The 13,249-nt window shown below is 44.1% G+C and overlaps 1 long non-coding RNA gene across 1 annotated transcript; it reads right to left on the bottom strand.

The window, feature by feature from the left end:
* Positions 1 to 3,913: 3,913 nt before the first annotated feature.
* LOC125742915 (uncharacterized) lies at positions 3,914 to 11,157 on the bottom strand. Its single transcript, XR_007398229.1, has 3 exons — positions 10,596 to 11,157; positions 9,999 to 10,076; positions 3,914 to 3,978 (listed from the first exon to the last, which is right to left on the bottom strand). It is a non-coding gene; the product is annotated as an uncharacterized LOC125742915 (long non-coding RNA).
* Positions 11,158 to 13,249: the final 2,092 nt, after the last annotated feature.

The raw sequence follows: 13,249 nt of genomic DNA, 5'->3' as shown, positions 1-13,249 counted from the left end.
AGTTCCTTACCTACTTACCTGGTACATCACCCAAAATAGCTCTCAAAGTAATTGATTATTCATCCATCCATCTTTAATGACCATTTAATTAATGATGGGGGTTGTGGGGGTTAGGAGTCTAATCCCAGGACTGATGAAGAGGAGTACACGCTGGAAGATTAAAGCATCCATGGTGCATGTTAAATCAGTGTTGTTTTTTTCTAAGACACTACTCTGAGCTGCACAGTTAGGTAGGAAGGTAGTTTGTATAAAGTCGGCAAAATGAGTGAAGCTTTTTGGATCTTTGTCAAAATAAATAAATATTATAGTAAAACATAACGAAGGGAGCGGAATTGAGGGCCACTGGTTAGTGCTGTTGCCTCACACCTCTGGGTCCCGGGTTCGAGTCTCCACCCTGGCTCCATGTGTGTGGAGTTGGGATGTTCTCCCCTGAATAGAATAAGGGGTTTCAGAAGATGGATGGATGGATGGATACAATAAAGTAGTAGCATTTCCTTCAATTCCATATGAAAAAGTAGACATAACTTGATATTGTGTAGATGACTGCAGGGCCAGTCAATCCTGTAGGTGACACAGGCAGCTGCTAAGGGAAAAAACGTCTGAGAGGATGCCGACTTGCCAGCCAATTTCACTTTGCCTCAGACAGGGGACCCAGCTCTGATGCTCGCCCACCCTAGGACCGGTATTGCATGACTGATCTTTCCAACACAAACACGCAGCAGGCTTTGACAGAATGCTAAAGATGTTAGCTGGCAATGGGCGGCTACGCTAACTGTACAGCGTCTATCAGTGAAGCTTTCTGGATACGAAGGCATAGCATCAATCCCTTGACTAGCATCGCTAATGGTGTTACCTCTTATTTGATGATAATGAATACAAGTGTTATGCAGGGACACGGTGTGGACATCAACAGTTTTTTTAAGAAGCGACTAGCATGAAAAAATACTTTCTGCTGCAATGAGCTAAGCTATTGTTTTTCAAAGTGCCTGACATCTAATTAATAAAGTATCATCTACTTTAGATTACATTTTAAATACATTTTAATATGACACAGGAGTCACATTTCTTCGATATTCCTTTAATTTTATGAGATAATGAGACAGCAGACTGGCTTCATTTTCCCATATCTTTGGATAACATCTCCCTTGATCTCAGCCTAATCATCATTCATCCACAATGTATACTGGGTTTGCTATTCCAGGATAACCATTCAATAATGCCGAAATCTAGATAACAGGTATCTCTTCCTCTTGAGATCACAGACTGCATTATGGCTCTGGCAAAAATGCTTATAATGTTTATTTTTGTATCTCTGGAATGGAAGCGGCAATGAGGGCTACATAGCTGTTCCCTTGCTCAAGGTGTCTTTTTCTATAACAGTGCTGATAAACTTGCTTTAACATCCCTGTCATCCAGTCCTCCCTGTTTTTTTTGTGCCATCTCTAACAATGCATCATGTTTAAAGCCACAAAATGAGTCAACAATCTCAAGCTCTCATATTGTCCTTCAGTTTCCCAAGAGCTTTTGAAAACATCAGAACATCTTGGTTTCATCATTGCTACACCCACTCAGTTCTCACATCATGGTATTTTCTTCCCATTTACTCTGTTCATTATGCCTCTGTTTGTATATATTTGGGTGAGTGTGTGACTGTGTGGCAATATATATGAGAAAATGAAGTCCACAAGCGTAATGTTTACTCTGTCAGTAAATGTGCGTAGGTATACAATTGCAACTGGAAGTGAACTATACTAAGGAGAAATGAATCGCTCTACCTTTCTCTGACTCCAGCCTGAATTAGAGTTTGAGAGATGGCAGCGAAAATGCTTTCCTGCTCGTCTCTGTTGTCCCCTCCCCCAAACCACAATTGTTCTTAAGTGTATATGGTTCACATGCACATTCTTTTGAGTATGTGTGTGCATTAATATATTTATTGCTTATGAGATTTTCTGAAGCTGCAAGTCGTGCATGTGGCACACCTGGCCTGTCAGACATGCAAAAAGCATCAGCCGAGACCAGTGGTTCCCTCTGGGACCCACAGACGATCCACGTTTTTGCTCCCTCCCAACTCCCTGCCAGACACTCCACATGGAGAGCTGGGAGGGAGCAAAAACATGGACTGTCTGGCAGGGAGCTGGGGGGGAGCAAAAACATGGACTGTCTGGCAGGGAGCTGGGGGGGAGCAAAAACATGGACTGTCTGGCAGGGAGCTGGGGGGGAGCAAAAACATGGACTGTCTGGCAGGGAGCTGGGGGGGAGCAAAAACATGGACTGTCTGGCAGGGAGCTGGGAGGGAGCAAAAACATGGACTGTCTGGCAGGGAGCTGGGAGGGAGCAAAAACATGGACTGTCTGCAAGTCCTCGAGTACCAGATTGGGAGACACTGACCTAGACACTTTGGAAAGTGACAACGCAGGCAGGTGACAATGCCTGCATTTTCATTATATAGTGAGAAGCTACAATTACAAAATGAGAAATGAATGCTATTGGGAATAAGGGGCTGCCTGGGCCTGTGTTGGATCCTTGGGTCTGCACTTTGTGCCAAGAACAAGTGTGATATTAATACCTCGATGACAGGCGATGCTGGGGCTGAGAGCAGAATGCTTATCAATGACGTCGTCAGGCCCTGACTATGCAGCCAGTCTGCATGATAGAGATATTAAAAATTCTCTTGCTGTTATTCACTGTCAGCCTTGACAAAAAAAGGTGGCATGATGGCTGAGCCGACATGATTAGAATTATTGTTTAATTGGAATTAGCCCTTAGTTACGTGCAGAATTATATAAATGTATATGGAAAATATATTGCAATATGAAGAAAAAATATTTGGAATGTAAAGTTAATGAGAAACACTATGCACATCAAACAACATGCAGATATATAATACACAGATATTTAAATGTCTGTATATTATCCATCCATCATCTAAATTTAACTTGGTCAGGATTACAGGGATTTTAAGTTTAATTTAGTGTAATATACAGTTAGGGACCCTTTCGTTATCTGTCCTATAGAAAATTGGCGCATACGTAATAATTAATTATTAACACCCACTCAAAGTGCACCTTTTACATATATTATATTTCTGTGTAGGTCTGCTTCTAGAATGCAGGGTTTGATTTGTGTCAAACCAGGGACGGATTATGGGTTGTGTGGGCCCCTGGGTAAAACATTCGCGAGGCAAAACGTTCGCGAGGGCCCCCCCCCCTATAGGGTCAGGGGCCCTTGTAGGCAGAGGATCAAAGAATGTAGGCAGACTAAAATAGACAAACGATAATACATTGTTGATAAGCGTTGCAAATTGTTTTGGGCTAGGGGCCCCACGGGCCCCCTGCACCCCAAGGGCCCCTGGGCAGCGGCCCCGCTGGCCCGGTCCGTAATCCGTCCCTGTGTCAAACACAACAGCATGGTACAGCACCCAGTCTGTAGACACTGGCTCCTACAAAGAAAGTAATACAGGACAGATAAAAAAAAAAGTCTTTGTAAGAAGTGTTGCCCTGGAGGAACGTGGCAGGACCTTTCTCATCAGGCCCGAAGATGGAGCGATAGACCATTCTCAGCAGTAAATCCTTCGTGAAGAGTGCAAGGGGTCAAATACTTTCCTCGCACGTTTAATATACGGTAGGTGTGAACTGGGCGGGCCCAAGGCCCAGGTGATGCACGTTTGCACACTACGTTAACCGCTCTACTACCCTGAGCGGCACGGCAGGGAAAGCTGGGGGTGTGAGCATTATTTCTGGTTGTCTCACCCCGGTAATGGGCGCCAGATGATGAAGGAGACATAAAAAATGGGTCCGAGAGCGTGGCGATAACAGAGCGGCGATGCCGCGCGTGTTGCGTAATGAGACATTACCAGATGCGCGGCGAATCCTTTGAGTCGACCCCATATCCCTCTTCATGGTTGGGAGGGTGTCTCTCATCTGCTCACACAGCAATGGGGGGGCTGTATTAAAGCTGGTGCCGCGGCCACTGCCCCGCCTGTGAATAAAAAGGTGGCGGGGGCAGCGGAGCAGGAATAAAATGGCAAGATCGGTTTCCGCAGCCCAGATTCAGAGGAAACAAGAAGCAGATGTTCTAGTATAGAAATTCAACAGCCCCTCCCCCCCCTCCCCTACCAGCCAGGGCCATGCTGTACCCCACCCACCAGAATTACAGGGATCTGCAAGGTTAATGGCCAAGTGATGTAATCTCCCTAGTGACCCCACCCCTCCCACTCAGTAATGTCAGCCAGATTAACCATTTGACACGTTCACCTGTCACTGCTTCACCCACATTCTGACGAGTCTCCATGGCGATAAGAGTAAACAGTACTTTAAAATTTACGTAAGTAAATTATTTCATACAATATTTCTTACCCCATCCTGGGTGAGGCCCACCCTTGTCCCCTGCAATGCCTGGGGTCGTCTCCAGGCCTCACCCCCCCCCCCCCCCATAAATCTAGCCAGGATAAATGGCAGGATGATAGATGGATATGAAATTCTACAGTGAACAAAAAAGTAGGCAGTGATTTATTGTATTTTCTGTGCAAAAGCAGGTAATAAGCTGACGTCTCCAGTGCCAGCAAGGTGCAGTTCTCCAGCATAAACTGCAACACTTTTGGGATTAAGCTCCAAAATGGCTGTGCGTAGCTGTCGCACCACTCTAAAATGGAAGTGTTTACTTAGCATGAAGGGAGCCATCAGCTGCTCGCACTTCAGAGCCAGAAAACCACAAATATATCCTGGCTTTCCGGCTCAAAAAGGTAGGAGACGTACGCTGAAAGCTCTCCCTGAGGATCGGCCTCCCCCCAAGTCTTTCGATTAAAATGGGGAATACCTGCACCACTGCTCTCCCTTACCTTGCCACCTGCAAGCAAATAATCTTCCCTGTATTAATCTACCATTGGTGTGTGGCTAACCTCACCCCCCCCCCCCCCCCAAGAAAAAAAAAACAAAAAACTTTCCCAAACAGATGTCAGAGGTTGCGGTCAAAGAGGCTGATGTTTCTTTTTAATGAAAATGAATCGCACGCACACAAGGATATACTTAGGAATCTCAGGATCTGGAGGAGTACAATACTTGGCAGGCGTTTTTTTTATTTTTAAAGTTGAAACTCAACTTATGTGGTTTCGGAAAAACTTTTTAAAAAAGCATATTTGAAGATGTTATAAGCGAGACACCCACATGATTTTGCGCATGGTGGAATCTGCTTGACTTCTTCAATGACTAATATGGTAAGGACTGTTCTGCTTTCTGAGGCTTGATAAGCACAAAGGAAAGTAGGCACACAGGATTTAAAACGTGCACTTTGCCAGGTCGTTTTCTTAAAAAAATAGTAGTAAATAAAATCAAGAAAAAAAAACACTGCACACCAGTTACGTTTGAATTGTACAGCGTTTAATAACTTGTATCTAAAGCATCATTTATCAGCATCCAAACAAGCAAGAAATGATACGACGAGCGCCGTGCGTGGCACCGCGCATGAGGACCCGACAGTCTCTCCAGTTTTCACGCATGAGGGGAGCGGCGCGGACGCGCGCTTGTCACCCGGACAAGCGGGGCGCGCCGCGTATATGGAAGCCGCGCACCAAGATCGCGAGACGCGCAAACTTACTGCGCGTCTGTGTGCATCTGACAGACGCAAACGCGTGTCAGTGAAGATGAATGAAAAAGACGCGTGTGTAAATAATGAATCCGCAGCAGGTGTAAATTTTTAATTACGCTCTAGGTACAAAAAAAAAAAACATGTAAATCGCTCGGCTTCTGCTGCGCGCCCTTGGGGAGTCTGTCAGATTTGCTTTTATCTACTAATGGATTTAATGCCACTGAATTTGAACGAATTTTTTGGGAAAATGTGTAATAAATATTCAAGGAAGTGTTTGCTTTGTATAAATTTTCGGTTAGGGCTCTGACAAGTGCAATGCAACCTTCAGGAAATTCATGCTATTTTCGTGCTGTTCCCCAACTTGCCATGTAGAAAATGTCTCACATACCTAAAAATGCCGATTTTTTTTTACAATTTAAATATTACACATACGTATTTCTCGTAATGTACAAATATATGTGTCATGTCCGGCATGTGAAGCGTAATTCTCAGACCCACGAACATAAAAAGGCTATTCTGCAACAATCCGTTTAAGAAGCCAGTTTACCCGTAAAAATGAAAAACAGTTTACGTTGGATTTAAGGGTACGCCAAACAAACTGGGCCCGTTTAGCAGAAGTGATTTAACACTGGTGGGTTAGGGATTCTGTTTTATTATCCTTTGTCACCCCCAAATGCCCAGGCCAGTCTTTTGGCGATGGACAAGTAGTTAATAACCCCACCCCCCCCCCCAATAACAAACGCTAAATGCCCTTATCCTCGTGAGAAAAGTTAAATAATAGTGTTCTTGAAAAGACCACTTCGTAATGAGGAATGGTTTTTCGCATCACTCAGTAGGATTGGATCGGATTGTTTAGGACATGAAAAAGCGCCGTTCCTCTCTCTGTTTAATTGCTGCAGTAATTAAAATGGCGTTCAGACATTGGAGGAAAGCTTTACCCTTGACCCCTCGCGAGAAATTTTGCGAGAAGGAAATAGGAAGGACCAACTGGCATATTGATTACTTCTCGGAAGTATATTTCTTCCGATTTAAAGTTATTATTATTATTATTATTATTATTATTATTATTAGTTATCATAGTTTTTTAATAACTGCCATTTACTGAGGTGTTTGTTGGGTAAGACCATAAAAAAATGTTTTGTTTTTTTTTTCCTGTGGGGGGGGGGGCTTGCCAACAATGGCAATAGGGGCTTACCCTGTTACGCTTAGCTTGTTGTAGCTGTTGACATTTCCTGTCTCGCCTTTGTCAGCAAAAGCCAGAGAGTGGGGGACCTGTCTGTCCCCGGAGATGCCACCCATTGGCCCGGAGGTGATCAGATAAGGCGGGCGAGCCAATGCCGCTTAGCGTCACTTCAAAGCTCACAGGGAGGCGCGTGAACACGCTCGCCTTGGGCCCAAATCTGCATAGCAGGGCATTAGTGAGGAGTTGCCTCGGATAGGTATCTGGTGTTAGTCAGCCGTTCCCGAAGAAAGGGCGAGCGGGGAGCTGCCAAAGGGGGTGAGAGATAAAGGTATATGTGGGAAAAGAAGGGGAGGTGGCCACTGTCAGGCCCAGAAGGAGAGCCAGACTGGCATAATCGTTTGTGCTGGTTCTCCTTCTCAGTTTCAGCAGGTTTTCCGTTTACCTCCCTGGCGTCCCACCAGGTACTGAAAAGTGGCACCTCTACCGCAAAAGCCCTGGTTCCGGTTCTGTTCCATTCCAGGCTGTTCTGTTATTACTACTTGAGCAATTGCAAAACCTGCTGCTCAGGTTGAACCCCCCCCAGAAAACCCACTGCCGTGGCCTTTCCCATGAAGCTGCACTGCTGCAGTACGTGTGGGATACAGTGAAACCAACCAGAAAAACACCAGCACCTCTGATCTTGGGAATCGAATTTGCAGGAACTTTGTAAATCCAGTGAAGATTAGCTATACGACTCTTTGATGCCGTATCGTTACAGTTGCTTTGCATGAAGACCACAGCTGTAAACCTTTGCCAAATACTGGTTTTATTACAACATAAGAACATAAGAAATTTACAAACGAGAGGCCGTTCGGCCCATCAAGCTCATTTGGGGAGGACTTAACTAATAGCTCAGAGTTGTTAAAATCTTATCTAGCTCTGATTTAAAGGAACCCAGGGTTTTAGCTTGCGCTACACTACTAGGAAAACTATATAAGAACATAAAACTTTCTTGTTTTCATATTAACTTTCATGTCAAATGACAATAAATATGGAGAGATGTTCATGATGTTCATGTTGGTGATTCTCACTATTGGGGTGCTGTTCAAATCCCAGGACTGGATTGCTACTGCAGTATCCATTCTTCCGATATTAAATGTTTCATTTACGAATCAATTCCTCGACATCAAAGTATCGATCTTTATTTAAAGTGTCTTTTTTTCTGCATTTCAAAGGGATCTTTTTAGTGTCTGTTCACTTACAGAGTGATGTATGAGGTAATTAAATCATCTTGGTCAAAGGTCCTAAAATTTCCCTGAGGACATTAAAAGATAGTAAGCAATAAAATATTGGATTTTCCTGGTACGAAACAAACCAGAGTAAATATTGCCGGCTACGTATGCACCTGGTGAAGGGTTAGGGCCAGGCCAAGAGGAACAATGGCCCCATTGATCCAGACGTGCTTCCGTGTGCAGGATTTCCCAATCAGCTCCCCGGGTTGTTAATCATCAGCGAAGGAGAATCCGATTCCCGTTTCATTCCGCTTAATTAGCTGAATACAAGCGCAAACCGTCTGGAGTCTGAGACGTCAAAGTGACAGTATGTTCGTTAATCATCACCTCAGCCCCCTGGGAAATACTTTAATATAAGCACGTTCGGTTTTACCTTTCTAAGCATGGAAGCTTGGTGGCCTGCAATACGAAGACTGATTCGGCCATGGCCCTTCACTGTTTTTATTGCATTATAATTATTATTATTGTTTATTTTTTGACTGAGAAGTGGCGTTAATTTCACCAGTGACATTAATCTCACGTAGTCACACTGTATGTTCCTCTATTAATGTTAAGTGAAGATTAAGTTCATAAAAAAAAAAAACGTGTCCCTCTCATATCATTTGCTTGATTCTGTGCCATAAACAAAACAAGAGTACAACTCAAACAATTGTTATTTTTCAAAATTCTGTTTGTTTTCTAAGGTGTCGATGACAAATATGGAGGAGATATAAAAATTACACATCCTCTGGATCAAAATCGTGTGGCGGCAAGAACTAAGGAGCAACAAATTGTTACACTGTTTAAAACGACTTCGCAGTGATGTTCGGCCGTCACTTCAACATTCAGTTTCTCCTGGATGCCAGTAATCAATAGCATTTCCGCAAAAATCTGAAAAAGAGCTTTTTAACACCCATCTTCTCTGCCTCCAAATGAATGAGTACAACATTCATTATTACATTATTTCATTGGGAATTTGTTTAAGCAGGAAAAGATCTTATTCAAGCAAGTATTTAATTTACAAACTTATTGACTTTACAGTGCAAACAGTCTCCCAGCTAAGTAAAGCCTAAAATAGTAAACTAGGTGATGCTCAGGCTAGAAAGCTTCACCTGTGACTAGGGTTTGGAACAAGGGCGCAGGTATAAACTCCGGGGCCCTGGAATAAATGTCACCCTGCACCCCCTGCTAAGGGTGTCACTTTCAATCAGAAGAAATACGAGTCCCCCACAGTAAACTTTGCAAAGTGCAGGTATAATGTTCTTGGCATAAAACTTTAATTCAATATTTTGTATTCAGGTGTCCCTAAAGGTATCCTTGTCCCATTGACACCCCTGTTTATGAACGATGTATAAAGAGCATTTTATAATAAACTGGACATATTTGCCCTAATCCAGAACCACGATGCTATGGAAATCTGTTCCTGAAAAGCCTGGAAGCATCTTCCTTTGTCTGAGGGTCCTGATGCTGGCAAAACAAAGTAAGCAGCCTTTGATTGTAGAATCGGTAATGACTTGGGGATGGATCAGTATTGTGTGTGTTATGCGCAACAGCTGTGGCCAGAAGGTGGCGTGTTTGAGAATGCTGAAGAACCAAATATGATCACTAGGACAGATTATAATAATTGCTCTGATGGGCATGCAAATATGTAAAAGATGTATGAAAACAGAGAATGTCTGTCTTTTCTAGTTTACAGCTGAACAACACTGATCAGTAGCAGTGGGTTCTGCAATGTTCTCAAGGACATGAAACAGGGTGGTGTGGAGCTGTCTGCTGCAGAGACCCTTTAAAAGCCTAAAATAGGGCTTTAAAAAGCAGAAGCTGCCCCCCCTCCCCATGTGGCCTGGCACGCTGGCGCCCTCTCGCTAACCCGTGGCTTCAACTTTGCTGAGAGCGGGAGCAAAATGTGCTCCTTCCGGGGGTGGGTGGGTGGGGGGGGGAGATAATTGTGTCTCCCAAAACATTCTCTGAAGTGAGCCTACCATTTCCCGACCATCTGTGGCCTCCGTGTCCCGTCCGGCCGGCCCGGAAGATGATGTGCGCCACGGCCGAGTGGCTCTCTAATGGAGACAAAAAGAGGGAGGAAAATTTGATGCGTACCGTGACTTTTTGAAGCCAAAACAAAAAAAAACAATTCAAGGCTTTACCATTACAAACAATGTGCACTAGAGCCAGCCTTGTGCTTCCATTTCCTCATGTGGCTGTACATTTCCATATATATCACCTTGCTCAGTTGTGATCCCCATTATTGTTATCCATCCATCCATCTGCTTATCGAGTACAGCCTTGTAATACAACCAATTTATTTTTCTGATCTGCATTTATTTGACATAAACAATGAATATGTTTACATCCTATATACTGTATCACACATATCCCAGGAGCAGCTACATTTCATCTGCCGTCACTTCCATTCAGTACTGTAGTGAAATTTGTCCCGTAGATATATTATGCACGTACCTCCTACTCCTTATTCTCTCTCTGCATTGAAATTAGGCCCAGAGTTTCTCCGAATGCTAAGCGAATGGAGGTCGGTGCGACAGCGCACATCTTCAGATGTGGTCTGCCTTGGACCTTACCGCGTATTGACTCAGCCCTCATGTGTTCTGAGTCCAACGTTGCCACTGCAGGAACATCAAAGCGTCTCATGGAGGATGCTAATGTTTGCTCAGGTGCATCTTTCTGTCTCTGTTCTGGCTTCGTGTATACATTTAGGGCAAAGATCCCTCTGAAGACGACGTCCTGGTGAGCAAAGGGCAAGGGGCACAACTTTGCAACTCTGGATGACCAACTTTTTCTATTTTTTTCCGTCTCCATACAACGCTGTGATCTGTGTCAGCTTTCTGGTGGGACCGTTTCTCTGGGGGCGGGGCCTCAAGGCCCTCACAGCTGCTGGACGATGAACAATGCCTTTGAACCTGGGCCCTTGAAGGGACCTCCTTTGGGGAGAGAAATATCTTCCACTCCCGACACAGAGTGGAGAATGAATCTCGAGAGCTGACTGAATTCAGTGTCTCTCGGTGAAACTCCGCTTCGCTCAGGTATACACACGTCCCCGCAGGAAGTTGCCGAGAGTCATGCTTCCTGCTTTTACTTCCTGTCGAACGACCCCAAGCAGTTGAGAGCAGCCTGCAGCAACGTTGTTTGCTTTGCGTTCTCTAAGTAAGATCTAGGCCGACCGCTTCCCACCACGCGAACGTGGAAACGGAGCGCAGATCTCCAAATTCCTGTTCCCCATCAAAGGGCCGCGTCACATCTGCCAAACGACAAAAGCGATTTCTCAACATGGGACAATGCGTGGATTGTGGAGAACCTGCCAGACTGGTACCCACCCCCCCCTGCGGTCATGCAGGCACCGCGCTTCCGGAAGAAGATGGCTGCTCAAAAGGTCTCGGGGAGGTGAGAGTGAGAACAGTCACCTTTGTGGACCTGCCTGTTTAAGAGGAACATTATTGTCACTGTGATTCTGCTGGGGATCTTCAAAGGACAGGAGTGCGGACAGAACAACGGCCAGCATCAGATTTTTCTCAGGCTCTTCTAGTTTTACTGAACTTTCTGGTTTTTTTTTTTCTTGGTTTGACTGGCACACTGACAGACATAATACCCTCCCTTAGTGTATATGATACCCACCGATTGCTGCACATACCTCTGTCCCACGTTGGCTTTTGCATAGAACCACAAAACTCACAAACTGCGCAAAAGGAAACCAACAATGCTAACTTCTGGAATAATAATGTAAATTAATGGGAAACTTTGAAGAAAGAGTAAGTCCTGAAACCCTTTTAAAGTATGAAGCTTTTGAGAAAACAAGGGTATTGTTAGGTGTGTTTTATCTCCTTTTGTCTTAGACGTGCATCAGTCTAACCCACCCTGCATCCTTATTTCCACCCTGTTGCACTGAAAGGGAATAAATGTGAAGGGAATTAGCAGCATTTCACAGCCAGTTTCATGGCTCATATTTTACATGATGACATCGGGGTTTGAATATTTGCCTTGTGTTGCTTTCCTGAACTTCAATGTTTGCGGGGTGAAATATTCATTTTGATAACACCGCAAACTACAAGTGTGTTACCTCCACATAAAAGTAGCTAAAATGTTATACTCTTTCATTGTTTGGCTCTTTGCTATTGACTTTAAACTGCCTTTTCATCTAAGCATGTGTTTTGTTAGTTTAAAGAGTATAAATGGTCATCAGTCGGAAAATATAATTCTATAATACTTTGTACACCTTGGGTCACTGGCAGTCATTCCCAGTGTCTCAGGCTGTGACTCTCCATACTGATCTCTCCCAGTGTCTCAGACTGTGACTCTCCATACTGATCTCTCCCAGTGTCTCAGGCTGTGACTCTCCATACCAGTCACTCTCAGTATCTCAGGCTATGACTCTCCATATCGGTCACTCCTAGTCTCTCAGGCTGTGACTCTCCATACCAGTCACTCCCAGTGTCTCAGTCTGTGACTCTCCATATCAGTCACTCCTAGTCTCTCAGGCTGTGACTCTCCATACCAGTCACTCCCTGTGTCTCAGACTGTGACTCTCCATACTGATCTCTCCCAGTGTCTCAGGCTGTGACTCTCCATACCAGTCACTCTCAGTATCTCAGGCTGTGATTCTCCATACCGTACCTGTGACTTTTAGTGTCTTAGATTATGAATCTCCACAGTGGTCACTCCCAGTGTCTCAGGCTGTCTTTCCACAATGGTCACTCCCAGTATTTCAGACTGTGACTCTCCATACCGGTCGCTCCACAGCAGTCATAACCACTGTCTGTTTATGGTGACTGGAATGTTCACATAGTAGTAATAATGCAAATACACAAAACACTGTATCATTCCAGATTAACTGACAACCCAACAACCCATCTTTTCAAATGCTTAATTATTTTGTATTTATTGGCAGTTGTTCAGTTAATTCTGTCAGATGTCAACAAATAATGACAAGGAGCAATTATCAAGGTAAAGTGCTGGTAATCCATTTTCACCGACTCATTTTTTGTGTGTAAAATTTCATGCACTGTGTTAATGAGAGCTTTGAAACCTTCAGATCATTTATTATGCTGAAGATTACTCCATTAACTCTGAGCAACATTTAGCATATGAGCCTTTAAAGATGAAGCTAAATTAAAAGAAGCTGACATTGCTGTCATTATTACTATTATTACTAATTTCCCTGTAAGTATTTCCACACGTATATTCAGTGCAAAACAAAATAAAGACAGGAGGCTCAAGGCAG

The sequence above is a fragment of the Brienomyrus brachyistius genome, chromosome 5 (genome assembly GCF_023856365.1).
Source record: "Brienomyrus brachyistius isolate T26 chromosome 5, BBRACH_0.4, whole genome shotgun sequence".
NCBI lineage: Eukaryota > Metazoa > Chordata > Actinopteri > Osteoglossiformes > Mormyridae > Brienomyrus > Brienomyrus brachyistius.
This window is presented reverse-complemented; position numbering and strand designations above follow the sequence as displayed.